The 27,254-nt window shown below is 40.7% G+C and overlaps 10 non-coding genes across 10 annotated transcripts; all 10 read left to right on the top strand.

The window, feature by feature from the left end:
* The first annotated feature begins 3,251 nt into the window (after window positions 1-3,251).
* LOC135006618 (U1 spliceosomal RNA) lies at window positions 3,252-3,415 on the top strand. The gene has a single exon (XR_010206794.1). It is a non-coding gene; the product is annotated as a U1 spliceosomal RNA (small nuclear RNA).
* Window positions 3,416-3,567: 152 nt separating this feature from the next.
* Window positions 3,568-3,730, top strand: LOC135006496 (U1 spliceosomal RNA). The gene has a single exon (XR_010206689.1). It is a non-coding gene; the product is annotated as a U1 spliceosomal RNA (small nuclear RNA).
* A 674-nt stretch (window positions 3,731-4,404) lies between these two features.
* On the top strand, window positions 4,405-4,568 carry LOC135006627 (U1 spliceosomal RNA). The gene has a single exon (XR_010206802.1). It is a non-coding gene; the product is annotated as a U1 spliceosomal RNA (small nuclear RNA).
* Window positions 4,569-4,720: 152 nt separating this feature from the next.
* LOC135006495 (U1 spliceosomal RNA) lies at window positions 4,721-4,883 on the top strand. The gene has a single exon (XR_010206688.1). It is a non-coding gene; the product is annotated as a U1 spliceosomal RNA (small nuclear RNA).
* A 674-nt stretch (window positions 4,884-5,557) lies between these two features.
* LOC135006384 (U1 spliceosomal RNA) lies at window positions 5,558-5,721 on the top strand. The gene has a single exon (XR_010206586.1). It is a non-coding gene; the product is annotated as a U1 spliceosomal RNA (small nuclear RNA).
* Window positions 5,722-5,871: 150 nt separating this feature from the next.
* Window positions 5,872-6,035, top strand: LOC135006468 (U1 spliceosomal RNA). Its single transcript, XR_010206665.1, has one exon. It is a non-coding gene; the product is annotated as a U1 spliceosomal RNA (small nuclear RNA).
* A 10,993-nt stretch (window positions 6,036-17,028) lies between these two features.
* On the top strand, window positions 17,029-17,192 carry LOC135006639 (U1 spliceosomal RNA). Its single transcript, XR_010206814.1, has one exon. It is a non-coding gene; the product is annotated as a U1 spliceosomal RNA (small nuclear RNA).
* A 152-nt stretch (window positions 17,193-17,344) lies between these two features.
* LOC135006494 (U1 spliceosomal RNA) lies at window positions 17,345-17,507 on the top strand. The gene has a single exon (XR_010206687.1). It is a non-coding gene; the product is annotated as a U1 spliceosomal RNA (small nuclear RNA).
* Window positions 17,508-18,181: 674 nt separating this feature from the next.
* LOC135006364 (U1 spliceosomal RNA) lies at window positions 18,182-18,345 on the top strand. Its single transcript, XR_010206566.1, has one exon. It is a non-coding gene; the product is annotated as a U1 spliceosomal RNA (small nuclear RNA).
* A 151-nt stretch (window positions 18,346-18,496) lies between these two features.
* Window positions 18,497-18,660, top strand: LOC135006434 (U1 spliceosomal RNA). Its single transcript, XR_010206633.1, has one exon. It is a non-coding gene; the product is annotated as a U1 spliceosomal RNA (small nuclear RNA).
* The last annotated feature ends 8,594 nt before the right edge of the window (window positions 18,661-27,254 follow it).

Raw genomic sequence — 27,254 nt, 5'->3', positions numbered from 1 at the left:
ATTGAAAGACAGACACATATAAAGGGAGGATTAATAAATACAAAGATACCCTTTACTATAGAATGTAGTCCAATCCGGTCTTTCAACTCTTCCACAACTGAAAAACGGATAGTGTTCCCAAGCCTTCCATCCTGGAATATCTTCAGTCTCTCGCCAATGAAGAAAACAATCCCTCCAGCAGACTCTTCAACCACAATACAATATCACAGCCAAAAGAGCGAGAAGCAACTACACTTGCGTTTAAACAAAATGGCTAAAACTTAGTGGAGGAAAGTGCAGTGCACCAAAACATAAGCTGACACAATCATGGAGAATGCGCCAGCATATATGCTCTTCTGTCTATATTTTCCAAACCTGCTCTTGTCCCCTCCAGTTGCTCCATGTAGATTTGACGTCTGGCAAGGTGCATAACTCACTGACAAGCAGGCACACTCCTACATGAGTTTTCTCTCTCACTAGCTGGATGATACACATTCATTTGCATGTGCTCCACCTCCGACACACCGCCCACCCAACCACCCAGTCACCAGAGCCACCCACAAGCCAACTGGCTCCGTGATTTAATTTGCACAGTGCAGTCATCCAGGCAGCATGTCCTTCTCAATGGAATAATCTCTGGTTCCATGGAATCTTCCGCATTGGAATGCTGCGGAACAAAAAGGATTTAAACATTCAGCTTGCTAGCATTCAATGTACCTGCGGTTTGGTTCTAGCACATGGGTCTTCATCCTGTGGCCCTCCAGCTGCTGTGAAACTACACATCCCAGCATGCCCTGCCACAGTTTTGCTTTTAAGGTATGCTAAAACTGAGGCAGGGCATGCTGGGATATGTAGTTCCACAGCAGCTGGAGGGTCGCAGGTTGAAGACCCATGTTCTAGCATGCCTGTTCTATGATGCATGTTCCGTGATGTCACAATCAGCTTGGAATGGGGTGTCTAGCATGCATTTGCTGACAGCCACTTGAGGCAGACACACATCAGGGGATGCAGCATATCGGAGGTCTTCGATGCCTTTCCAGCAAATGCACACCACCAGCTGCTGGTCTGGACACAAAACAATGCCCACAATTGAAGGCTCAAAATGCCCAACTACAGGATTAATGTAAGTAGTGAATTTAGGAATGAATTTAGAAGTAGGAAATTAAGTTAGTTCACAAGTACATTCAAATTCAGATCTAAAGACTAGGTAGGCCTCACGTCCTGGCAGCACCCAGCATTTAAAAATGCCTTGATTATAGGTAGGGAATTAAATGTAGATAAGAAGTAGACACAAAAGAAGACTCCACAGAGCAATTATCAGGTGTCTTTATCAATTTTTGCATTTAAAAAATCAAGCAATTAGGGAACACAATGTTGCGACAATGTAACCCTATTTGCAAAATAGTACTAAATAAGTTTGTCGATGTAAGACATTTGCAAAGGCGCAAACAAAACACGCTGGAAAATGCAACTGAATCTGTTTTTGGAGGTTAGAATAGATGCAGGATCAAGTAGCTCAATGGGTAGGGTGTTTGATTAGAATTTAACAGGTTTTAGGTTTGAATCCTGGGTATGATAGTTTGAGGTGTTATTTAATAAAGTATGTTTATATATTAGTCACACATGGCTTACTTGTACAAATGGCATGTCACCAGTTAGTGCTGACTGCTGATATGCCATTTACACAAACATGCCATGTGTGACTGTATATGCATTTAAGGAGGGCACCCCTGCAATACCACAAACCATTGAGTGTCAAGTATACTAGATATATCTTCATATCTCATGTGCTTTCTCTGAGACCAATCTTGTTATGCCCCTTCCCCACAAGGCATGCGCCTTTTGTCCATATTGCAAAAATGGGGGGGAGGGCATATAATTCTCTGTCACAGGGCACCAAAAAGTCTAGTTATGGCTCTGGTATGCATTATGTAATCTGGCAGACCATCTCTCCAACACTGGCTGGTTGGAATAGAAATCCGGTTATCTATGTGAGCAAATGACCATCAACGATTTACTCTCAAACACTAAAAAATGGACAAAAATGGTCCCCTAAACAAATTGGTTAAATTTTGGGTTTAACCAATTTGTGTAATGACCATTTTTGACCACTTTTCTAGTGTTTGGGAGCAAATGGTTAATTGACATTTGCTCCTATACATTACCAGATTTTCATTCCAACCATCCAGACTGGATAGATAGCCTGACAGATAATTGTGTAGTGTACGCCCAGGATAACTGTTAGTCATGCTTTATTTTATGGCGGCACATAAATGGGTGGACAGATCCAGGGCAAGCACTGCCCACTCATGCATAGTTGTCAACTGATGTGAAGTTCCAGGGGGCAATCTCAGTTATAAAGGGAAGTATCTGGAAATTGTCCCTAGTTAAAAAAAAAAAAAAAAATTTGATCAACTCCATTTATTTAGTATGATATCCCAGGTGATAGGATGCCGGCAGTCAGAACAACATACTTTATTAAATAACACATCTCAAACTACCATACCCAGGATTCAAACCTATAACCTGTTGAATTCTAATCAAACACCCTACCTATTGAGCTATTTGATCCTGCATAAAAATTGTGAACATTATATGAAGCTATTGGTACTTTGCAAAAAAAAAGAATCAGCATTACAACGCAGCAGATCCATGCAGTTTGCAGCCACACACTACATGTATCTGCTCAGCCACAATGCTGATTATTTCTTCACAAAGTACAAGGTGAGCTCCAAACAGAATTCTCTAGCTTAGAATTATACCTTTCTTTGCCAAACCTAGAAGTCGGGCCCCCCACCCTGGGATCCCCCAGAGGGAGGCCTGCACCGTCATGCGGCAGGCTTGTCCGTTTTGGAAGCAGGCTGATGGGCAGCCCAGGATTGCTTCAGTCTGGGCTTGGCAGGTCTGGAAACATGAGCTTGCTTTGGGTATGCCTGACCTTGGGTACGCTTTACCTGGAGGATGAAAGGGCCAAGAAAAGTACTTTTAGCCTTCTGCGTGGTAGGAGTCATACTAGGTAGGCAAGCTGTTTTAGCAGTAGCCAGATCAGCTACAATCTTATTGAGGTCTTCTCCAAAAGGAGATTCAACTGAGGCAGCACAAGGGAACTCTCATCTGGGGACAACAACTGCAGGGAGAACACATATTTTCAGATGAACATGGTAGGGCAGAAGGCTGCCTAATACTGAAGCACCCCCAAACAACAAATCAAATGCAACTTACTTGACAGAGATGTGCCTGAGCAACGGCCCTCCCCAGCCCTATCCCAAATCATACTTATTTTGCATAGGAGATACCATGGTCATGAAGATTGTTCTCCCAGGGTTAGGTTCATTCATTGCATTCTGGGTATGCTGACCCCTGTGATTTCCCCAAATGTGGGAAACTCGACTGCATTATTTGTGGTAGTGGGGGACTGTATTTGTGCTTTCCTCTGGTCAGCTCTGGTAAAATTCAGATTTATTTGTCTCAGATCTTCCTCTAGCCTTGTTCTTCTTTCGAGAGTTCCCTTGTGCTGCCTCAGTTGGATCTCCTTCACTTGACAGGGGGGTGCCCGAGCAGCGACCCTCCCCAGCTCTAGCCCAACTCCTACTTACCTGCCAGGTGAGATACTATGATCATGAAGTTGCTTCTCCCAGGGCAAGGCTCACCCATTGCACTCTGGGTGTGCTGCCCCTGCGATTTCCCCAAATGTGGGAAACTTGACTGCATAATTTGAGTTTTCCCTGGTCGGCTCTCATGTAATTCAGATCTCTTTGTCTCAGGTCTCTCTCCAGCCTAGTTTGCTGTCTGGTTCCACTTCTTTTTTCTTGAGCCCCTCCCTTCTATACCCTTGTGCACTATCCTGACTTCTCCTCCCGTCTGCTTACTTTGTGCCTCCCAATGCACAATGCAAACTACGGGTAGTGCTGCAGGGCCCACACCCTTTTACTTGCTTTACAGAGCAGCTCTGGAGCTGTTACAGTGCCCAGCTGCTGCAAGAAATCAGCTTGAATGCTTCAGGGGCTGGGGAATGGCCAACATGAGCCCCACACCGAAGGAGGGTGGGGGTGCTTAATGCGAACTAGGGGTCATCCAAGCACCACAAAAGGCCTCCATGCCCTGCACGCTCCTTTTCTCTTTTCATATGCAGACAAGGGTTGAAGCCAACTTTGACCCACTGCTTGGATGACATCACCATATTCAAATCCATCTGCTGCAGGCCATCCCCCAGGAATGCTTGCACTAGTTGTTGCATTTGGTTTGTTGTTTGGGGGTGCTTCAGTATTAGGCAGCCTTCTGCCACCCCATGTTCATCTGAAAATATGTGTTCTCCCTGCAGTTGTTGTCCCCAGATGAGAGTTCCCTTGTGCTGCCTCAGTTGAATCTCCTTTACTTGACAGAGATGTGCCTGAGCAGCGGCCCTCCCCAGCCCTATCCCAAATCATACTTATTTTGCATAGGAGATACTATTGTCATGAAGATTGTTTTCCCAGGGTGAGGTTCATTCATTGCATTCTGGGTATGCTGACCCCTGTGATTTCCCCAAATGTGGGAAACTCGACTGCATTATTTGTGGTAGTGGGGGACTGTATTTGTGCTTTCCTCTGGTCAGCTCTGGTAAAATTCAGATTTCTTTGTCTCAGATCTTCCTCTAGCCTTGTTCTTCTTTCGAGAGTTCCCTTGTGCTGCCTCAGTTGGATCTCCTTCACTTGACAGGGGGGTGCCCGAGCAGCGACCCTCCCCAGCTCTAGCCCAACTCCTACTTACCTGCCAGGTGAGATACTATGATCATGAAGTTGCTTCTCCCAGGGCAAGGCTCACCCATTGCACTCTGGGTGTGCTGCCCCTGCGATTTCCCCAAATGTGGGAAACTTGACTGCATAATTTGAGTTTTCCCTGGTCGGCTCTCATGTAATTCAGATCTCTTTGTCTCAGGTCTCTCTCCAGCCTAGTTTGCTGTCTGGTTCCACTTCTTTTTTCTTGAGCCCCTCCCTTCTATACCCTTGTGCACTATCCTGACTTCTCCTCCCGTCTGCTTACTTTGTGCCTCCCAATGCACAATGCAAACTACGGGTAGTGCTGCAGGGCCCACACCCTTTTACTTGCTTTACAGAGCAGCTCTGGAGCTGTTACAGTGCCCAGCTGCTGCAAGAAATCAGCTTGAATGCTTCAGGGGCTGGGGAATGGCCAACATGAGCCCCACACCGAAGGAGGGTGGGGGTGCTTAATGCGAACTAGGGGTCATCCAAGCACCACAAAAGGCCTCCATGCCCTGCACGCTCCTTTTCTCTTTTCATATGCAGACAAGGGTTGAAGCCAACTTTGACCCACTGCTTGGATGACATCACCATATTCAAATCCATCTGCTGCAGGCCATCCCCCAGGAATGCTTGCACTAGTTGTTGCATTTGGTTTGTTGTTTGGGGGTGCTTCAGTATTAGGCAGCCTTCTGCCACCCCATGTTCATCTGAAAATATGTGTTCTCCCTGCAGTTGTTGTCCCCAGATGAGAGTTCCCTTGTGCTGCCTCAGTTGAATCTCCTTTACTTGACAGAGATGTGCCTGAGCAGCGGCCCTCCCCAGCCCTATCCCAAATCATACTTATTTTGCATAGGAGATACTATTGTCATGAAGATTGTTTTCCCAGGGTGAGGTTCATTCATTGCATTCTGTGTATGCTGACCCCTGTGATTTCCCCAAATGTGGGAAACTCGACTGCATTATTTGTGGTAGTGGTGGACTGTGTTTGTGCTTTCCTCTGGTCAGCTCTGGTAAAGTCAGATTTCTTTGTCTCAGATCTTCCTCTAGCCTTGTTCTTCTTTTGAGAGTTCCCTTGTGCTGCCTCAGTTGGATCTCCTTCACTTGAAAGGTAGTGCCCGAGCAGCGACCCTCCCCAGCTCTAGCCCAACTCCTACTAACCTGCCAGGTGAGATACTATGATCATGAAGGTGCTTCTCCCAGGGCAAGGCTCACCCATTGCACTCTGGGTGTGCTGCCCCTTGCGATTTCCCCAAATGTGGGAAACTTGACTGCAAAATTTGTGTTTCCCCTGGACGGCTCTCGTATAATTCAGATCTCTTTGTCTCAGGTCTCTCTCCAGCCTAGTATGCTGTCTGTTTCCACTTCTCTTTTCTTGAGCCCCTCCCTTCTATAACCTTGTGCACTATCCTGACTTCTCCTCCCGTCTGCTTACTTTGTGCCTTCCAATGCACAATGCAAACTACAGGTAGTGCTGCAGGGCCCACACCCTTTTACTTGCCTTACAGAGCAGCTCTGGAGCTGTTACAGTACCCAGCTGCTGCAAGAAATCAGCTTGAATGCTTCAGGGGCTGGGGCATGGCCAACATGAGCCCCACACCGAAGGAGGGTGGGGGTGTTTAATGCGAACTAGGGGTCATCCAAGCGTCGCAAAAGGCCGCCATGCCCTGCATATCCCTTTTCTCTTTTCATAAGCAGACGAGGGTTGAAGCAAACTTTGACCCACTGCTTGGATGACATCACTTGCTGCCTTTCCAATGAAGCAAGTTTAATTTAGTAATAGGTGAAAAACCATCCCTACAAAGGTGTTAATCAGATACTTGGCTTTGTGGACACTTTTCAGAGAACAAATTAGTTAGCATAAAAATAAAGCCAGAAAATGAAGAGCTGTTTAATCACTCAATTGGATTTTTCTGCAAGCGTATTTCTTTTTCTCTGCAACCCACTGCTAAGTTGTGCTTCCTAGCTGTTCTTTTATAAAATCACTTAATCAAATCTAACTCTGATTACATCAGAGAAGGCCAGGTACCCTACACCATAAGAGGGGGTTTGAAATTTTGACTTGTCTACTTAAAGATCACCAAAATCTGATGACAAGGTCAATAACATCCCTGGGTGGGATTGAACCACCAACCCTTTGGTTAATAACCAAACACACTAACCGATTGCACCACCGAGACACTTTGCAAAAGTACATACTGACAAAGGTTAATAAGCATTCATCTAGAACGTTTCCTAGAAAACTTTAAAAAGTCAATAATCTGGAGAGTTTTTGTAAAATGTTTCTTCCATCAACCAATGAAGAAACGCATTGGTACTTTCCCATGATGAGTGAGTGCTTCAGGATCTCTTGCACTTACATGTGCAGCAGAGTACTGCAATGGAAGCATGCTGGGCCCCTTAACCCAGAGGTAGGCAGATTGAAACTATCCTCTGCTATATGCATTTTTTTTTTTGTTAATTAAAGTAATCCAAAACTGGGATTGATATTTTTGCTCTTTTATTTTTACTTAAAGTACAATAACTTTTACCATTTTAATTTGTTTTAATAGTATATTGACAGTATTGTTTTCTTTCAAAAATCCACTTAATTTTCTTTACCCTATTATTAAAATGGTAATTGACAAAAACAAACTACATTGTCACCAGAAGAGCAATACAAAATGTACAAGTGATATATTAAAATCATCTTTCCAGCTTGAATTTCAATGATGCATTGGGGCAACGATTTTGTGAGAAACATCTTCACCCTTAAATAAAGATTTTCTTAATTCCTTACCTGTGTGCTAATTAGATATCACCTTGTTTTCACATTAAACAGACTTCCACATGAGAAAGCAGCAAGGATGCAGTGGCGTTAATGTTTCCTGGTGTCAACCTGTATTATTTCAGTAGATATTGAAATGAGGATGCATCTTGCTGCCTTTCCAATGAAGCAAGTTTAATTTAGTAATAGGTGAAAAACCATCCCTACAAAGATGTTAATCAGATACTTGGCTTTGTGGACACTTTTCAGAGAACAAATTTGTTAGCATAAAAATAAAGCCAGAAAATGAAGAGCTGTTTAATCACTCAATTTGATTTTTTTGCCAGCATATTTCTTTTTCTCTGCAAACCACTGCTAAATTGTGCTTCCTAGCTGTTTTTATAAAATCACTGAATCAAATCTAACTCTGATTACATCAGAGAAGGCCAGGTACCCTACACCATAACAGGGGTTTTTGAAATTTTGACTTGTCTACTTAAAGATCACCAAAATCTGATAACAAGGTCAATTACATCCCTGGGTGGGATTGAACCACCAACCTTTTGGTTAATAGCTGTACACACTAACTGATTGCGCCACAGCGACACTTTGCAAAAGTACATACTGACAAAGGCTAATAAGCATTCATCTAGAACGTTTCCTAGAAAAACTTTAAATAGTCAATAATCTGGAGAGTTTTTGTAAGATGTTTCTTCCATCAACCAATGAAGAAACACATTGGTACTTTCCCATGATGAGTGAGTGCTTCAGGATCTCTTGCAATTACATGTGCAGCAGAGTACTGTAATGGAAGCATGCTGGGTCCATAGCCCAGAGGTAGGCAGATTGAAACTATCCTCTGCTATATGCGTTTTTTTTTTGTTAATTAAAGTAATCCAAAACTGGGATTGATATTTTTGCTCTTTTATTTTTACTTAAAGTACAATAACTTTTACCATTTTCATTTGTTTTAATAGTATATTGACAGTATTGTTTTCTTTCAAAAATCCACTTAATTTTCTTTACCCGATTATTAAAATGGTAATTGACAAAAACAAACTACATTGTCACCAGAAGAGCAATACAAAATGTACAAGTGATATATTAAAATCATCTTTCCAGCTTGAATTTCAATGATGCATTGGGGCAACGATTTTGTGAGAAACATCTTCACCCTTAAATAAAGATTTTCTTAATTCCTTACCTGTGTGCTAATTAGATATCACCTTGTTTTCACATTAAACAGACTTCCACATGAGAAAGCACAAAGGATGCAGTGGCGTTAATGTTTCCTGGTGTCAACCTGTATTATTTCAGTAGATATTGAAATGAGGATGCATCTTGCTGCCTTTCCAATGAAGCAAGTTTAATTTAGTAATAGGTTAAAAACCATCCCTACAAATGTGTTAATCAGAAACTTGGCTTTGTGGACACTTTTCAGAGAACAAATTTGTTAGCATAAAAATAAAGCCAGAAAATGAAAAGCTGTTTAATCACTCAATTGGATTTTTTTGCCAGCATATTTCTTTTTCTCTGCAACCCACTGCTAAATTGTGCTTCCTAGCTGTTTTTATAAAATCACTGAATCAAATCTAACTCTGATTACATCAGAGAAGGCCAGGTACCCTACACCATAAGAGGGGGTTTGAAATTTTCACTTGTCTACATAAAGATCACCAAAATCTGATAACAAGGTCAATTACGTCCCTGGGTGGGATTGAACCACCAACCTTTTGGTTAATAGCCTTACACAGTAACTGATTGCGCCACAGCAACACTTTGTAAAAGTCCATACTGACAAAGGCTAATAAGCATTCATCTAGAACGATTCCTAGAAACATTTTAAAAAGTCAATAATGTGGAGAGTTTTTGTAAGATGTTTCTTCCATCAACCAATGAAGAAACACATTGGTACTTTCCCATGATGAGTGAGTGCTTCAGGATCTCTTGCACTTACATGTGCAGCAGAGTACTGTAATGGAAGCATGCTGGGTCCATAACCCAGAGGTAGGCAGATTGAAACTATCCTTTGCTATATGCATTTTTTTTTTGTTCATTAAAGTAATCCAAAACTGGGATTGATATTTTAGCTTTTATTTTTACTTAAAGTACAATAACTTTTACCATTTTAATTTGTTTTAGTGCAAATGGCATATCAGCAGTCAGCACTAACTGGTGACATGCCATTTGTACAAGTAAGCCATGTGTGACTAATATATAAACATGCTTTATTAAATAACACCTCAAACTATCATACCCAGGATTCAAACCTATAACCTGTTGAATTCTAATCAAACACCCTACCCATGGAGCTACTTGATCCTGCATCTTTTCTAACCTCCAAAAACAGATTCAGTTGCATTTTCCAGCGTGTTTTGTTTGCGCCTTTGCAAATGTCTTACATCGACAAACTTATTTAGTACTATTTTGCAAATAGGGTTACATTGTCGCAACATTGTGCTCCCTAATTGCTTGATTTTTTAAATGCAACAATTAATAAAGACACCTGATAATTGCTCTGTGGAGTCTTATTTTGTGTTTTGTGTTTAGTCTTTAGATCTGAATTTGAATGTACTTGTGAACTAACTTAATTTCCTACTTCTAAATTCATTCCTAAATTCACTACTTACATGAATCCTGTAGTTGGGCATTTTGGGACTTCGATTGTGGGCATTGTTTTGTGTCCAGACCAGCAGCAGGTGGTGTGCATTTGCTGGAAAGGCATCGAAGACCTCCGATATGCTGCATCTCCTGATGTGTGTCTCCCTCAAGTGGCTGTCAGCAAATGCCTGCTAGACACCCCATTCCAAGCTGATTGTGACATCATGGAACATGCATCATAGAACAGGCATGCTAAAACATGGGTCTTCAACCTGCGACCCTCCAGCTGCTGTGGAACTACACATCCCAGCATGCCCTGCCTCAGTTTTAGCATACCTTAATAGCAAAACTGTGGCAGGGCATGCTGGGATGTGTAGTTTCACAGCAGCTGGAGGGCCACAGGATGAAGACCCATGTGCTAGAGCCAAGCCGCAGGTACATTGAATGCTAGCAAGCTGAATATTTAAATCCTTTTTGTTCCGCAGCATTCCAATGCGGAAGATTCCATGGAACCAGAGATCCTTCCATTGAGAAGGACATGCTGCCTGGATGACTACACTGTGCAAATTAAATCACGGAGCCAGTTGGCTTGTGGGTGGCTCTGGTGACTGGGTGGTTGGGTGGGTGGTGTGTCGGAAGTGGAGCGCATGCAAATGATTGTGTATCATCCAGCTAGTGAGAGAGAAAACTCATGCAGGAGTGTTCCTGCTTGTCAGTGGGTTATGCACCTTGCCAGACGTTAAATCTACATAGAGCAGCTGGAGGGGACAAGAGCAGGTTTGCAAAATATAGATAGAAGAGCATATATGCTGGCGCATTCTCCATGATTGTGTCAGCTTATGTTTTGGTGCACTGCACTTTCCTCCACTAAGTTTTAGCCATTTTTGTTAAGCTCAAGTGTAGTTGCTTCTCGGCCTTTTGGCTGTGATCTTGTATCGTGGTTGAAGGGTCTGCTGGAGGGAGGGATTGTTTTCTTCATTGGCGAAAGACCAAAGATATTCCAGGATGGAAGGCTTGGGAACACTATCTGTTTTTCAGTTGTGGAAGAGCACAGAGGTCGGATTGGACTACATTCTATAGTAAAGGATATCTTTCTATTTATTGACCCTCCCCTTATATGTGTCTGTGTTACAATAAAGCTTCGGTTTTGTGAATCCCTCACCCTCTTACACTCCACACCCATAGCCTTATTAACTGTTGTATTATTGTATACTTTAAATGTATAGTGCAGTTCATGATTTATAGTGTAGACTGGCCTGTGCTGTAGTTCTTGAACTGTACTATACCGTCAGCATTTGTATTGTGTTTTGGCTGTGCTGCAACACTGTATTTATGTGTGCAATGTTTATGTATGTTTTTTTTTTATGTCAATAAAGACTGCTTTTTCAAGCCAATATCTGAAAACAATCAATGTTTATCTTTGATGGCAATAAAAGTGGTATGATATTTGATGCTTTTGAAAGGCAATATCTGATATGTCCCCTATCTGGGAACCATATATTAAATGGCTTTTCAGAAAAGGGAGATGGGAGAAGAGCTTTCATTACTTGTAGGACCGATGCACATAAAGAAGCAAAAAAACATACATAAACATTACACACATAAGTACCGCGTTGCGGCACAGCCAAAACACAATAGAAATGCTGATGGTATAGTACAGTTCAAGAACTACAGCACAGGCCAGCCTACACTATAAATCATGAACTGCACTATACATTTAAACTGTACAATAATACAACAGTTAATAAGGCTATGGGTGTGGAGTGTAAGAGGGTGAGGGAATCACAAGCCCGAAGCTTTATTGAAAGACTGACACATATAAGGGGAGGTTTAATAAATAGAAAGACATCCTTTACTATAGAATGTAGTCCAATCCGACCTCTGTGCTCTTCCACAACTGAAAAACAGATAGTGTTCCCAAGCCTTCCATCCTGGAATATCTTTGGTCTTTCGCCAATGAAGAAAGCAATCCCTCCCTCCAGCAGACCCTTCAACCACAATACAAGATCACAGCCAAAAGGCCGAGAAGCAACTACACTTGAGCTTAACAAAAATGGCTAAAACTTAGTGGAGGAAAGTGCAGTGCACCAAAACATAAGCTGACACAATCATGGAGAATGCGCCAGCATATATGCTCTTCTATCTATATTTTGCAAACATGCTCTTGTCCCCTCCAGCTGCTCTATGTAGATTTAACGTCTGGCAAGGTGCATAACCCACTGACAAGCAGGCACACTCCTGCATGAGTTTTCTCTCTCACTAGCTGGATGATACACAATCATTTGCATGTGCTCCACCTCCGACACACCACCCGCCCAACCACCCAGTCACCAGAGCCACCCACAAACCAACTGGCTCCGTGATTTAATTTGCACAGTGTAGTCATCCAGGCAGCATGTCCTTCTCAATGGAAGGATCTCTGGTTCCATGGAATCTTCCGCATTGGAATGCTGCGGAACAAAAAGGATTTAAATATTCAGCTTGCTAGCATTCAATGTACCTGCGGCTTGGCTCTAGCACATGGGTCTTCATCCTGTGGCCCTCCAGCTGCTGTGAAACTACACATCCCAGCACGCCCTGCCACAGTTTTGCTATAAGGTATGCTAAAACTGAGGCAGGGCATGCTGGGATGTGTAGTTCCACAGCAGCTGGAGGGTCGCAGGTTGAAGACCCATGTTTTAGCATGCCTGTTCTATGATGCATGTTCCGTGATGTCACAATCAGCTTGGAATGAGGTGTCTAGCAGGCATTTGCTGACAGCCACTTGAGGGAGACACACATCAGGAGATGCAGCATATCGGAGGTCTTTGATGCCTTTCCAGCAAATGCACACCACCTGCTGCTGGTCTGGACACAAAACAATGCCCACAATCGAAGTCCCAAAATGCCCAACTACAGGATTCATGTAAGTAGTGAATTTAGGAATGAATTTAGAAGTAGGAAATTAAGTTAGTTCACAAGTACATTCAAATTCAGATCTAAAGTCTAGGTAGGCCTCACGTCCTGGCAGCCGCCAGCATTTAAAAATGCCTTGATTAGAGGTACGGAATTAAATGTAGATAAGAAGTAGACACAAAATAAGACTCCGCAGAGCAGTTATCAGGTGTTTTTATCAATTGTTGCATTTAAAAAATCAAGCAATTAGGGAACACAATGTTGCAACAATGTAACCCTATTTGCAAAATAGTACTAAATAAGTTTGTCGATGTAAGACATTTGCAAAGGCGCATCCAAAACACGCTGGAAAATGCAACTGAATCTGTTTTTGGAGGCTAGAATAGGAAATGTGCATCGGTCCTACAAGTACTGAAAGCTCTTCTCCCATCTCCCTTTTCTGAAAAGCCATTTAATATATGGTTCCCAGATAGGGGACATATCAGATATTGCCTTTCAAAAGCAGCAAATATCATACCACTTCTATTGCCATCAAAGATAAACATTGATTGTTTTCAGATATTGGATTGAAAAAGCAGTCTTTATTGACATAAAGAAGCAAAAAAACATACATAAACATTACACACATAAGTACTGTGTTGCAGCACAGCCAAAACACAATACAAATGCTGTCGGTATAGTACAGTTCAAGAACTACAGCACAGGTCAGCCTACACTATAAATCATGAACTGCACTATACATTTAAACAATACAATAGTTAATAAGGCTATGGGTGTGGAGTGTAAGAGGGTGACGGAATCACAAGCCCAAAGCTTTATTGAAAGACAGACACATATAAAGGGAGGATTAATAAATACAAAGATACCCTTTACTATAGAATGTAGTCCAATCCGGTCTTTCAACTCTTCCACAACTGAAAAACGGATAGTGTTCCCAAGCCTTCCATCCTGGAATATCTTCAGTCTCTCGCCAATGAAGAAAACAATCCCTCCAGCAGACTCTTCAACCACAATACAATATCACAGCCAAAAGAGCGAGAAGCAACTACACTTGCGTTTAAACAAAATGGCTAAAACTTAGTGGAGGAAAGTGCAGTGCACCAAAACATAAGCTGACACAATCATGGAGAATGCGCCAGCATATATGCTCTTCTGTCTATATTTTCCAAACCTGCTCTTGTCCCCTCCAGTTGCTCCATGTAGATTTGACGTCTGGCAAGGTGCATAACTCACTGACAAGCAGGCACACTCCTGCATGAGTTTTCTCTCTCACTAGCTGGATGATACACATTCATTTGCATGTGCTCCACCTCCGACACACCGCCCACCCAACCACCCAGTCACCAGAGCCACCCACAAGCCAACTGGCTCCGTGATTTAATTTGCACAGTGCAGTCATCCAGGCAGCATGTCCTTCTCAATGGAATAATCTCTGGTTCCATGGAATCTTCCGCATTGGAATGCTGCGGAACAAAAAGGATTTAAACATTCAGCTTGCTAGCATTCAATGTACCTGCGGTTTGGTTCTAGCACATGGGTCTTCATCCTGTGGCCCTCCAGCTGCTGTGAAACTACACATCCCAGCATGCCCTGCCACAGTTTTGCTATTAAGGTATGCTAAAACTGAGGCAGGGCATGCTGGGATATGTAGTTCCACAGCAGCTGGAGGGTCGCAGGTTGAAGACCCATGTTCTAGCATGCCTGTTCTATGATGCATGTTCCGTGATGTCACAATCAGCTTGGAATGGGGTGTCTAGCATGCATTTGCTGACAGCCACTTGAGGCAGACACACATCAGGAGATGCAGCATATCGGAGGTCTTCGATGCCTTTCCAGCAAATGCACACCACCAGCTGCTGGTCTGGACACAAAACAATGCCCACAATTGAAGGCTCAAAATGCCCAACTACAGGATTAATGTAAGTAGTGAATTTAGGAATGAGTTTAGAAGTAGGAAATTAAGTTAGTTCACAAGTACATTCAAATTCAGATCTAAAGACTAGGTAGGCCTCACGTCCTGGCAGCACCCAGCATTTAAAAATGCCTTGATTATAGGTAGGGAATTAAATGTAGATAAGAAGTAGACACAAAAGAAGACTCCACAGAGCAATTATCAGGTGTCTTTATCAATTTTTGCATTTAAAAAATCAAGCAATTAGGGAACACAATGTTGCGACAATGTAACCCTATTTGCAAAATAGTACTAAATAAGTTTGTCGATGTAAGACATTTGCAAAGGCGCAAACAAAACACGCTGGAAAATGCAACTGAATCTGTTTTTGGAGGTTAGAATAGATGCAGGATCAAGTAGCTCAATGGGTAGGGTGTTTGATTAGAATTTAACAGGTTATAGGTTTGAATCCTGGGTATGATAGTTTGAGGTGTTATTTAATAAAGTATGTTTATATATTAGTCACACATGGCTTACTTGTACAAATGGCATGTCACCAGTTAGTGCTGACTGCTGATATGCCATTTACACAAACATGCCATGTGTGACTGTATATGCATTTAAGGAGGGCACCCCTGCAATACCACAAACCATTGAGTGTCAAGTATACTAGATATATCTTCATATCTCATGTGCTTTCTCTGAGACCAATCTTGTTATGCCCCTTCCCCACAAGGCATGCGCCTTTTGTCCATATTGCAAAAATGGGGGGGAGGGCATATAATTCTCTGTCACAGGGCACCAAAAAGTCTAGTTATGGCTCTGGTATGCATTATGTAATCTGGCAGACCATCTCTCCAACACTGGCTGGTTGGAATAGAAATCCGGTTATCTATGTGAGCAAATGACCATCAACGATTTACTCTCAAACACTAAAAAATGGACAAAAATGGTCCCCTAAACAAATTGGTTAAATTTTGGGTTTAACCAATTTGTGTAATGACCATTTTTGACCACTTTTCTAGTGTTTGGGAGCAAATGGTTAATTGACATTTGCTCCTATACATTACCAGATTTTCATTCCATCCATCCAGACTGGATAGATAGCCTGACAGATAATTGTGTAGTGTACGCCCAGGATAACTGTTAGTCATGCTTTATTTTATGGCGGCACATAAATGGGTGGACAGATCCAGGGCAAGCACTGCCCACTCATGCATAGTTGTCAACTGATGTGAAGTTCCAGGGGGCAATCTCAGTTATAAAGAGAAGTATCTGGAAATTGTCCCTAGTTAAAAAAAAAAAAAAAATTTTTCTCAACTCCATTTATTTAGTATGATATCCCAGGTGATAGGATGCCGGCAGTCAGAACAACATACTTTATTAAATAACACATCTCAAACTACCATACCCAGGATTCAAACCTATAACCTGTTGAATTCTAATCAAACACCCTACCTATTGAGCTATTTGATCCTGCATAAAAATTGTGAACATTATATGAAGCTATTGGTACTTTGCAAAAAAAAAGAATCAGCATTACAACGCAGCAGATCCATGCAGTTTGCAGCCACACACTACATGTATCTGCTCAGCCACAATGCTGATTATTTCTTCACAAAGTACAAGGTGAGCTCCAAACAGAATTCTCTAGCTTAGAATTATACCTTTCTTTGCCAAACCTAGAAGTCGGGCCCCCCACCCTGGGATCCCCCAGAGGGAGGCCTGCACCGTCATGCGGCAGGCTTGTCCGTTTTGGAAGCAGGCTGATGGGCAGCCCAGGATTGCTTCAGTCTGGGCTTGGCAGGTCTGGAAACATGAGCTTGCTTTGGGTATGCCTGACCTTGGGTACGCTTTACCTGGAGGATGAAAGGGCCAAGAAAAGTACTTTTAGCCTTCTGCGTGGTAGGAGTCATACTAGGTAGGCAAGCTATTTTAGCAGTAGCCAGATCAGCTACAATCTTATTGAGGTCTTCTCCAAAAGGAGATTCAACTGAGGCAGCACAAGGGAACTCTCATCTGGGGACAACAACTGCAGGGAGAACACATATTTTCAGATGAACATGGTAGGGCAGAAGGCTGCCTAATACTGAAGCACCCCCAAACAACAAATCAAATGCAACTTACTTGACAGAGATGTGCCTGAGCAACGGCCCTCCCCAGCCCTATCCCAAATCATACTTATTTTGCATAGGAGATACCATGGTCATGAAGATTGTTCTCCCAGGGTTAGGTTCATTCATTGCATTCTGGGTATGCTGACCCCTGTGATTTCCCCAAATGTGGGAAACTCGACTGCATTATTTGTGGTAGTGGGGGACTGTGTTTGTGCTTTCCTCTGGTCAGCTCTGGTAAAAGTCAGATTTCTTTGTCTCAGATCTTCCTCTAGCCTTTGTCTTCTTTCGAGAGTTCCCTTGTGCTGCCTCAGTTGGATCTCCTTCACTTGACAGGGGGGTGCCCGAGCAGCGACCCTCCCCAGCTCTAGCCCAACTCCTACTTACCTGCCAGGTGAGATACTATGATCATGAAGTTGCTTCTCCCAGGGCAAGGCTCACCCATTGCACTCTGGGTGTGCTGCCCCTGCGATTTCCCCAAATGTGGGAAACTTGACTGCATAATTTGAGTTTTCCCTGGTCGGCTCTCATGTAATTCAGATCTCTTTGTCTCAGGTCTCTCTCCAGCCTAGTTTGCTGTCTGGTTCCACTTCTTTTTTCTTGAGCCCCTCCCTTCTATACCCTTGTGCACTATCCTGACTTCTCCTCCCGTCTGCTTACTTTGTGCCTCCCAATGCACAATGCAAACTACGGGTAGTGCTGCAGGGCCCACACCCTTTTACTTGCTTTACAGAGCAGCTCTGGAGCTGTTACAGTGCCCAGCTGCTGCAAGAAATCAGCTTGAATGCTTCAGGGGCTGGGGAATGGCCAACATGAGCCCCACACCGAAGGAGGGTGGGGGTGCTTAATGCGAACTAGGGGTCATCCAAGCACCACAAAAGGCCTCCATGCCCTGCACGCTCCTTTTCTCTTTTCATATGCAGACGAGGGTTGAAGCCAACTTTGACCCACTGCTTGGATGACATCACCATATTCAAATCCATCTGCTGCAGGCCATCCCCCAGGAATGCTTGCACTAGTTGTTGCATTTGGTTTGTTGTTTGGGGGTGCTTCAGTATTAGGCAGCCTTCTGCCACCCCATGTTCATCTGAAAATATGTGTTCTCCCTGCAGTTGTTGTCCCCAGATGAGAGTTCCCTTGTGCTGCCTCAGTTGAATCTCCTTTACTTGACAGAGATGTGCCTGAGCAACGGCCCTCCCCAGCCCTATCCCAAATCATACTTATTTTGCATAGGAGATACTATTGTCATGAAGATTGTTCTCCCAGGGTGAGGTTCATTCATTGCATTCTGGGTATGCTGACCCCTGTGATTTCCCCAAATGTGGGAAACTCGACTGCATTATTTGTGGTAGTGGTGGACTGTGTTTGTGCTTTCCTCTGGTCAGCTCTGGTAAAAGTCAGATTTCTTTGTCTCAGATCTTCCTCTAGCCTTGTTCTTCTTTTGAGAGTTCCCTTGTGCTGCCTCAGTTGGATCTCCTTCACTTGAAAGGTAGTGCCCGAGCAGCGACCCTCCCCAGCTCTAGCCCAACTCCTACTAACCTGCCAGGTGAGATACTATGATCATGAAGGTGCTTCTCCCAGGGCAAGGCTCACCCATTGCACTCTGGGTGTGCTGCCCCTTGCGATTTCCCCAAATGTGGGAAACTTGACTGCATAATTTGTGTTTCCCCTGGACGGCTCTCGTATAATTCAGATCTCTTTGTCTCAGGTCTCTCTCCAGCCTAGTATGCTGTCTGTTTCCACTTCTCTTTTCTTGAGCCCATCCCTTCTATAACCTTGTGCACTATCCTGACTTCTCCTCCCGTCTGCTTACTTTGTGCCTTCCAATGCACAATGCAAACTACAGGTAGTGCTGCAGGGCCCACACCCTTTTACTTGCCTTACAGAGCAGCTCTGGAGCTGTTACAGTACCCAGCTGCTGCAAGAAATCAGCTTGAATGCTTTAGGGGCTGGGGCATGGCCAACATGAGCCCCACACCGAAGGAGGGTGGGGGTGTTTAATGCGAACTAGGGGTCATCCAAGCGTCGCAAAAGGCCGCCATGCCCTGCATATCCCTTTTCTCTTTTCATAAGCAGACGAGGGATGAAGCCAACTTTGACCCACTGCTTGGATGACATCACTTGCTGCCTTTCCAATGAAGCAAGTTTAATTTAGTAATAGGTGAAAAACCATCCCTACAAAGGTGTTAATCAGATACTTGGCTTTGTGGACTCTTTTCAGAGAACAAATTTGTTAGCATAAAAATAAAGCCAGAAAATGAAGAGCTGTTTAATCACTCAATTGGATTTTTCTGCCAGCATATTTCTTTTTCTCTGCAACCCACTGCTAAATTGTGCTTCCTAGCTGTTTTTTTCATAAAATCACTTAATCAAATCTAACTGATTACATCAGAGTAGGCCAGGTACCCTACACCATAAGAGAGGGTTTGAAATTTTGACTTGTCTACTTAAATATCACCAAAATCTGATCACAAGGTCAATTACGTCCCTGGGTGGGATTGAACCACCAACTTTTTGGTTAATAGCCGTACACACTAACTGATTGCGCTACAGCGACACTTTGTGAAAGTACATACTGACAAAGGCTAATAAGCATTCATCTAGAACGTTTCCTAGAAAAACTTTAAATAGTCAATAATCTGGAGAGTTTTTGTAAGATGTTTCTTCCATCAACCAATGAAGAAACACATTGGTACTTTCCCATGATGAGTGAGTGCTTCAGGATCTCTTGCACTTACATGTGCAGCAGAGTACTGTAATGGAAGCATGCTGGGTCCATAACCCAGAGGTAGGCAGATTGAAATTATCCTCTGCTATATGCATTTTTTTTGTTAATTAAAGTAATCCAAAACTGGGATTGATATTTTTGCTCTTTTTATTTTACTTAAAGTACAATAACTTTTACCTTTTTAATTTGTTTTAATAGTATATAGACAGTATTGTTTTCTTTCAAAAATCCACTTAATTTTCTTTACCCGATTATTAAAATGGTAATTGACAAAAACAAACTACATTGTCACCAGAAGAGCAATACAAAATGTACAAGTGATATATTAAAATCATCTTTCCAGCTTGAATTTCAATGATGCATTGGGGCAATGATTTTGTGAGAAACATCTTACCCTTAAATAAAGATTTTCTTAATTCCTTACCTGTGTGCTAATTAGATATCACCTTGTTTTCACATTAAACAGACTTCCACATGAGAAAGCAGCAAGGATGCAGTGGCGTTAATGTTTCCTGGTGTCAACCTGTATTATTTCAGTAGATATTGAAATGAGGATGCATCTTGCTGCCTTTCCAATGAAGCAAGTTTAATTTAGTAATAGGTGAAAAACCATCCCTACAAAGATGTTAATCCGATACTTGGCTTTGTGGACACTTTTCAGAGAACAAATTAGTTAGCATAAAAATAAAGCCAGAAAATGAAGAGCTGTTTAATCACTCAATTGGATTTTTCTGCCAGCATATTTCATTTTCTCTGCAAACCACTGCTAAATTGTGCTTCCTAGCTGTTTTTTGATAAAATCACTTAATCAAATCTAACTCTGATTACATCAGAGTAGGCCAGGTACCCTACACCATAAGAGGGGGTTTGAAATTTTGACTTGTCTACTTAAAGATCACCAAAATCTGATGACAAGGTCAATAACATCCCTGGGTGGGATTGAACCACCAACCCTTTGGTTAATAACCAAACACACTAACCGATTACACCACAGAGACACTTTGCAAAAGTACATACTGACAAAGGCTAATAAGCATTCATCTAGAACGTTTCCTAGAAAACTTTAAAAAGTCAATAATCTGGAGAGTTTTTGTAAGATGTTTCTTCCATCAACCAATGAAGAAACGCATTGGTACTTTCCCATGATGAGTGAGTGCTTCAGGATCTCTTGCACTTACATGTGCAGCAGAGTACTGCAATGGAAGCATGCTGGGCCCCTTAACCCAGAGGTAGGCAGATTGAAACTATCCTCTGCTATATGCATTTTTTTTTGTTAATTAAAGTAATCCAAAACTGGGATTGATATTTTTGCTCTTTTATTTTTACTTAAAGTACAATAACTTTTACCATTTTAATTTGTTTTAATAGTATATTGACAGTATTGTTTTCTTTCAAAAATCCACTTAATTTTCTTTACCCTATTATTAAAATGGTAATTGACAAAAACAAACTACATTGTCACCAGAAGAGCAATACAAAATGTACAAGTGATATATTAAAATCATCTTTCCAGCTTGAATTTCAATGATGCATTGGGGCAATGATTTTGTGAGAAACATCTTCACCCTTAAATAAAGATTTTCTTAATTCCTTACCTGTGTGCTAATTAGATATCACCTTGTTTTCACATTAAACAGACTTCCACATGAGAAAGCAGCAAGGATGCAGTGGCGTTAATGTTTCCTGGTGTCAACCTGTATTATTTCAGTAGATATTGAAATGAGGATGCATCTTGCTGCCTTTCCAATGAAGCAAGTTTAATTTAGTAATAGGTGAAAAACCATCCCTACAAAGATGTTAATCAGATACTTGGCTTTGTGGACACTTTTCAGAGAACAAATTTGTTAGCATAAAAATAAAGCCAGAAAATGAAGAGCTGTTTAATCACTCAATTGGATTTTTTTGCCAGCATATTTCTTTTTCTCTGCAAACCACTGCTAAATTGTGCTTCCTAGCTGTTTTTATAAAATCACTGAATCAAATCTAACTCTGATTACATCAGAGAAGGCCAGGTACCCTACACCATAACAGGGGTTTTTGAAATTTTGACTTGTCTACTTAAAGATCACCAAAATCTGATAACAAGGTCAATTACATCCCTGGGTGGGATTGAACCACCAACCTTTTGGTTAATAGCCGTACACACTAACTGATTGCGCCACAGCGACACTTTGCAAAAGTACATACTGACAAAGGCTAATAAGCATTCATCTAGAACGTTTCCTAGAAAAACTTTAAATAGTCAATAATCTGGAGAGTTTTTGTAAGATGTTTCTTCCATCAACCAATGAAGAAACACATTGGTACTTTCCCATGATGAGTGAGTACTTCAGGATCTCTTGCAATTACATGTGCAGCAGAGTACTGTAATGGAAGCATGCTGGGTCCTTAGCCCAGAGGTAGGCAGATTGAAACTATCCTCTGCTATATGCGTTTTTTTTTGTTAATTAAAGTAATCCAAAACTGGGATTGATATTTTTGCTCTTTTATTTTTACTTAAAGTACAATAACTTTTACCATTTTCATTTGTTTTAATAGTATATTGACAGTATTGTTTTCTTTCAAAAATCCACTTAATTTTCTTTACCCGATTATTAAAATGGTAATTGACAAAAACAAACTACATTGTCACCAGAAGAGCAATACAAAATGTACAAGTGATATATTAAAATCATCTTTCCAGCTTGAATTTCAATGATGCATTGGGGCAACGATTTTGTGAGAAACATCTTCACCCTTAAATAAAGATTTTCTTAATTCCTTACCTGTGTGCTAATTAGATATCACCTTGTTTTCACATTAAACAGACTTCCACATGAGAAAGCAGCAAGGATGCAGTGGCGTTAATGTTTCCTGGTGTCAACCTGTATTATTTCAGTAGATATTCAAATGAGGATGCATCTTGCTGCCTTTCCAATGAAGCAAGTTTAATTTAGTAATAGGTGAAAAACCATCCCTACAAAGGTGTTAATCAGAAACTTGGCTTTGTGGACACTTTTCAGAGAACAAATTTGTTAGCATAAAAATAAAGCCAGAAAATGAAGAGCTGTTTAATCACTCAATTGGATTTTTTTGCCAGCATATTTCTTTTTCTCTGCAACCCACTGCTAAATTGTGCTTCCTAGCTGTTTTTATAAAATCACTGAATCAAATCTAACTCTGATTACATCAGAGAAGGCCAGGTACCCTACACCATAAGAGGGGGTTTGAAATTTTGACTTGTCTACATAAAGATCACCAAAATCTGATAACAAGGTCAATTACGTCCCTGGGTGGGATTGAACCACCAACCTTTTGGTTAATAGCCTTACACAGTAACTGATTGCGCCACAGCAACACTTTGCAAAAGTCCTTACTGACAAAGGCTAATAAGCATTCATCTAGAACGATTCCTAGAAACATTTTAAAAAGTCAATAATGTGGAGAGTTTTTGTAAGATGTTTCTTCCATCAACCAATGAAGAAACACATTGGTACTTTCCCATGATGAGTGAGTGCTTCAGGATCTCTTGCACTTACATGTGCAGCAGAGTACTGTAATGGAAGCATGCTGGGTCCATAACCCAGAGGTAGGCAGATTGAAATTATCCTCTGCTATATGCATTTTTTTTGTTAATTAAAGTAATCCAAAACTGGGATTGATATTTTTGCTCTTTTTATTTTACTTAAAGTACAATAACTTTTACCTTTTTAATTTGTTTTAATAGTATATAGACAGTATTGTTTTCTTTCAAAAATCCACTTAATTTTCTTTACCCGATTATTAAAATGGTAATTGACAAAAACAAACTACATTGTCACCAGAAGAGCAATACAAAATGTACAAGTGATATATTAAAATCATCTTTCCAGCTTGAATTTCAATGATGCATTGGGGCAATGATTTTGTGAGAAACATCTTACCCTTAAATAAAGATTTTCTTAATTCCTTACCTGTGTGCTAATTAGATATCACCTTGTTTTCACATTAAACAGACTTCCACATGAGAAAGCAGCAAGGATGCAGTGGCGTTAATGTTTCCTGGTGTCAACCTGTATTATTTCAGTAGATATTGAAATGAGGATGCATCTTGCTGCCTTTCCAATGAAGCAAGTTTAATTTAGTAATAGGTGAAAAACCATCCCTACAAAGATGTTAATCCGATACTTGGCTTTGTGGACACTTTTCAGAGAACAAATTAGTTAGCATAAAAATAAAGCCAGAAAATGAAGAGCTGTTTAATCACTCAATTGGATTTTTCTGCCAGCATATTTCATTTTCTCTGCAAACCACTGCTAAATTGTGCTTCCTAGCTGTTTTTTGATAAAATCACTTAATCAAATCTAACTCTGATTACATCAGAGTAGGCCAGGTACCCTACACCATAAGAGGGGGTTTGAAATTTTGACTTGTCTACTTAAAGATCACCAAAATCTGATGACAAGGTCAATAACATCCCTGGGTGGGATTGAACCACCAACCCTTTGGTTAATAACCAAACACACTAACCGATTACACCACAGAGACACTTTGCAAAAGTACATACTGACAAAGGCTAATAAGCATTCATCTAGAACGTTTCCTAGAAAACTTTAAAAAGTCAATAATCTGGAGAGTTTTTGTAAGATGTTTCTTCCATCAACCAATGAAGAAACGCATTGGTACTTTCCCATGATGAGTGAGTGCTTCAGGATCTCTTGCACTTACATGTGCAGCAGAGTACTGCAATGGAAGCATGCTGGGCCCCTTAACCCAGAGGTAGGCAGATTGAAACTATCCTCTGCTATATGCATTTTTTTTTTGTTAATTAAAGTAATCCAAAACTGGGATTGATATTTTTGCTCTTTTATTTTTACTTAAAGTACAATAACTTTTACCATTTTAATTTGTTTTAATAGTATATTGACAGTATTGTTTTCTTTCAAAAATCCACTTAATTTTCTTTACCCTATTATTAAAATGGTAATTGACAAAAACAAACTACATTGTCACCAGAAGAGCAATACAAAATGTACAAGTGATATATTAAAATCATCTTTCCAGCTTGAATTTCAATGATGCATTGGGGCAATGATTTTGTGAGAAACATCTTCACCCTTAAATAAAGATTTTCTTAATTCCTTACCTGTGTGCTAATTAGATATCACCTTGTTTTCACATTAAACAGACTTCCACATGAGAAAGCAGCAAGGATGCAGTGGCGTTAATGTTTCCTGGTGTCAACCTGTATTATTTCAGTAGATATTGAAATGAGGATGCATCTTGCTGCCTTTCCAATGAAGCAAGTTTAATTTAGTAATAGGTGAAAAACCATCCCTACAAAGATGTTAATCAGATACTTGGCTTTGTGGACACTTTTCAGAGAACAAATTTGTTAGCATAAAAATAAAGCCAGAAAATGAAGAGCTGTTTAATCACTCAATTGGATTTTTTTGCCAGCATATTTCTTTTTCTCTGCAAACCACTGCTAAATTGTGCTTCCTAGCTGTTTTTATAAAATCACTGAATCAAATCTAACTCTGATTACATCAGAGAAGGCCAGGTACCCTACACCATAACAGGGGTTTTTGAAATTTTGACTTGTCTACTTAAAGATCACCAAAATCTGATAACAAGGTCAATTACATCCCTGGGTGGGATTGAACCACCAACCTTTTGGTTAATAGCCGTACACACTAACTGATTGCGCCACAGCGACACTTTGCAAAAGTACATACTGACAAAGGCTAATAAGCATTCATCTAGAACGTTTCCTAGAAAAACTTTAAATAGTCAATAATCTGGAGAGTTTTTGTAAGATGTTTCTTCCATCAACCAATGAAGAAACACATTGGTACTTTCCCATGATGAGTGAGTACTTCAGGATCTCTTGCAATTACATGTGCAGCAGAGTACTGTAATGGAAGCATGCTGGGTCCATAGCCCAGAGGTAGGCAGATTGAAACTATCCTCTGCTATATGCGTTTTTTTTTGTTAATTAAAGTAATCCAAAACTGGGATTGATATTTTTGCTCTTTTATTTTTACTTAAAGTACAATAACTTTTACCATTTTCATTTGTTTTAATAGTATATTGACAGTATTGTTTTCTTTCAAAAATCCACTTAATTTTCTTTACCCGATTATTAAAATGGTAATTGACAAAAACAAACTACATTGTCACCAGAAGAGCAATACAAAATGTACAAGTGATATATTAAAATCATCTTTCCAGCTTGAATTTCAATGATGCATTGGGGCAACGATTTTGTGAGAAACATCTTCACCCTTAAATAAAGATTTTCTTAATTCCTTACCTGTGTGCTAATTAGATATCACCTTGTTTTCACATTAAACAGACTTCCACATGAGAAAGCAGCAAGGATGCAGTGGCGTTAATGTTTCCTGGTGTCAACCTGTATTATTTCAGTAGATATTCAAATGAGGATGCATCTTGCTGCCTTTCCAATGAAGCAAGTTTAATTTAGTAATAGGTGAAAAACCATCCCTACAAAGGTGTTAATCAGAAACTTGGCTTTGTGGACACTTTTCAGAGAACAAATTTGTTAGCATAAAAATAAAGCCAGAAAATGAAGAGCTGTTTAATCACTCAATTGGATTTTTTTGCCAGCATATTTCTTTTTCTCTGCAACCCACTGCTAAATTGTGCTTCCTAGCTGTTTTTATAAAATCACTGAATCAAATCTAACTCTGATTACATCAGAGAAGGCCAGGTACCCTACACCATAAGAGGGGGTTTGAAATTTTGACTTGTCTACATAAAGATCACCAAAATCTGATAACAAGGTCAATTACGTCCCTGGGTGGGATTGAACCACCAACCTTTTGGTTAATAGCCTTACACAGTAACTGATTGCGCCACAGCAACACTTTGCAAAAGTCCTTACTGACAAAGGCTAATAAGCATTCATCTAGAACGATTCCTAGAAACATTTTAAAAAGTCAATAATGTGGAGAGTTTTTGTAAGATGTTTCTTCCATCAACCAATGAAGAAACACATTGGTACTTTCCCATGATGAGTGAGTGCTTCAGGATCTCTTGCACTTACATGTGCAGCAGAGTACTGTAATGGAAGCATGCTGGGTCCATAACCCAGAGGTAGGCAGATTGAAACTATCCTCTGCTATATGCATTTTTTTTTGTTAATTAAAGTAATCCAAAACTGGGATTGATATTTTTGCTCTTTTATTTTTACTTAAAGTACAATAACTTTTACCATTTTAATTTGTTTTAATAGTATATTGACAGTATTGTTTTCTTTCAAAAATCCAATTAATTTTCTTTACCCGATTATTAAAATGGTAATTGACAAAAACAAACTACATTGTCACCAGAAGAGCAATACAAAATGTACAAATGATATATTAAAATCATCTTTCCAGCTTGAATTTCAATGATGCATTGGGGCAACGATTTTGTGAGAAACATCTTCACCCTTAAATAAAGATTTTCTTAATTCCTTACCTGTGTGCTAATTAGATATCACCTTGTTTTCACATTAAACAGACTTCCACATGAGAAAGCAGCAAGGATGCAGTGGCGTTAATGTTTCCTGGTGTCAACCTGTATTATTTCAGTAGAT

The sequence above is a fragment of the Pseudophryne corroboree genome, unplaced genomic scaffold, assembly GCF_028390025.1.
Source record: "Pseudophryne corroboree isolate aPseCor3 unplaced genomic scaffold, aPseCor3.hap2 scaffold_213, whole genome shotgun sequence".
NCBI lineage: Eukaryota > Metazoa > Chordata > Amphibia > Anura > Myobatrachidae > Pseudophryne > Pseudophryne corroboree.
Note: the sequence above shows the minus strand (reverse complement) of the source record. Positions and strands in the feature narration are given on the sequence as shown.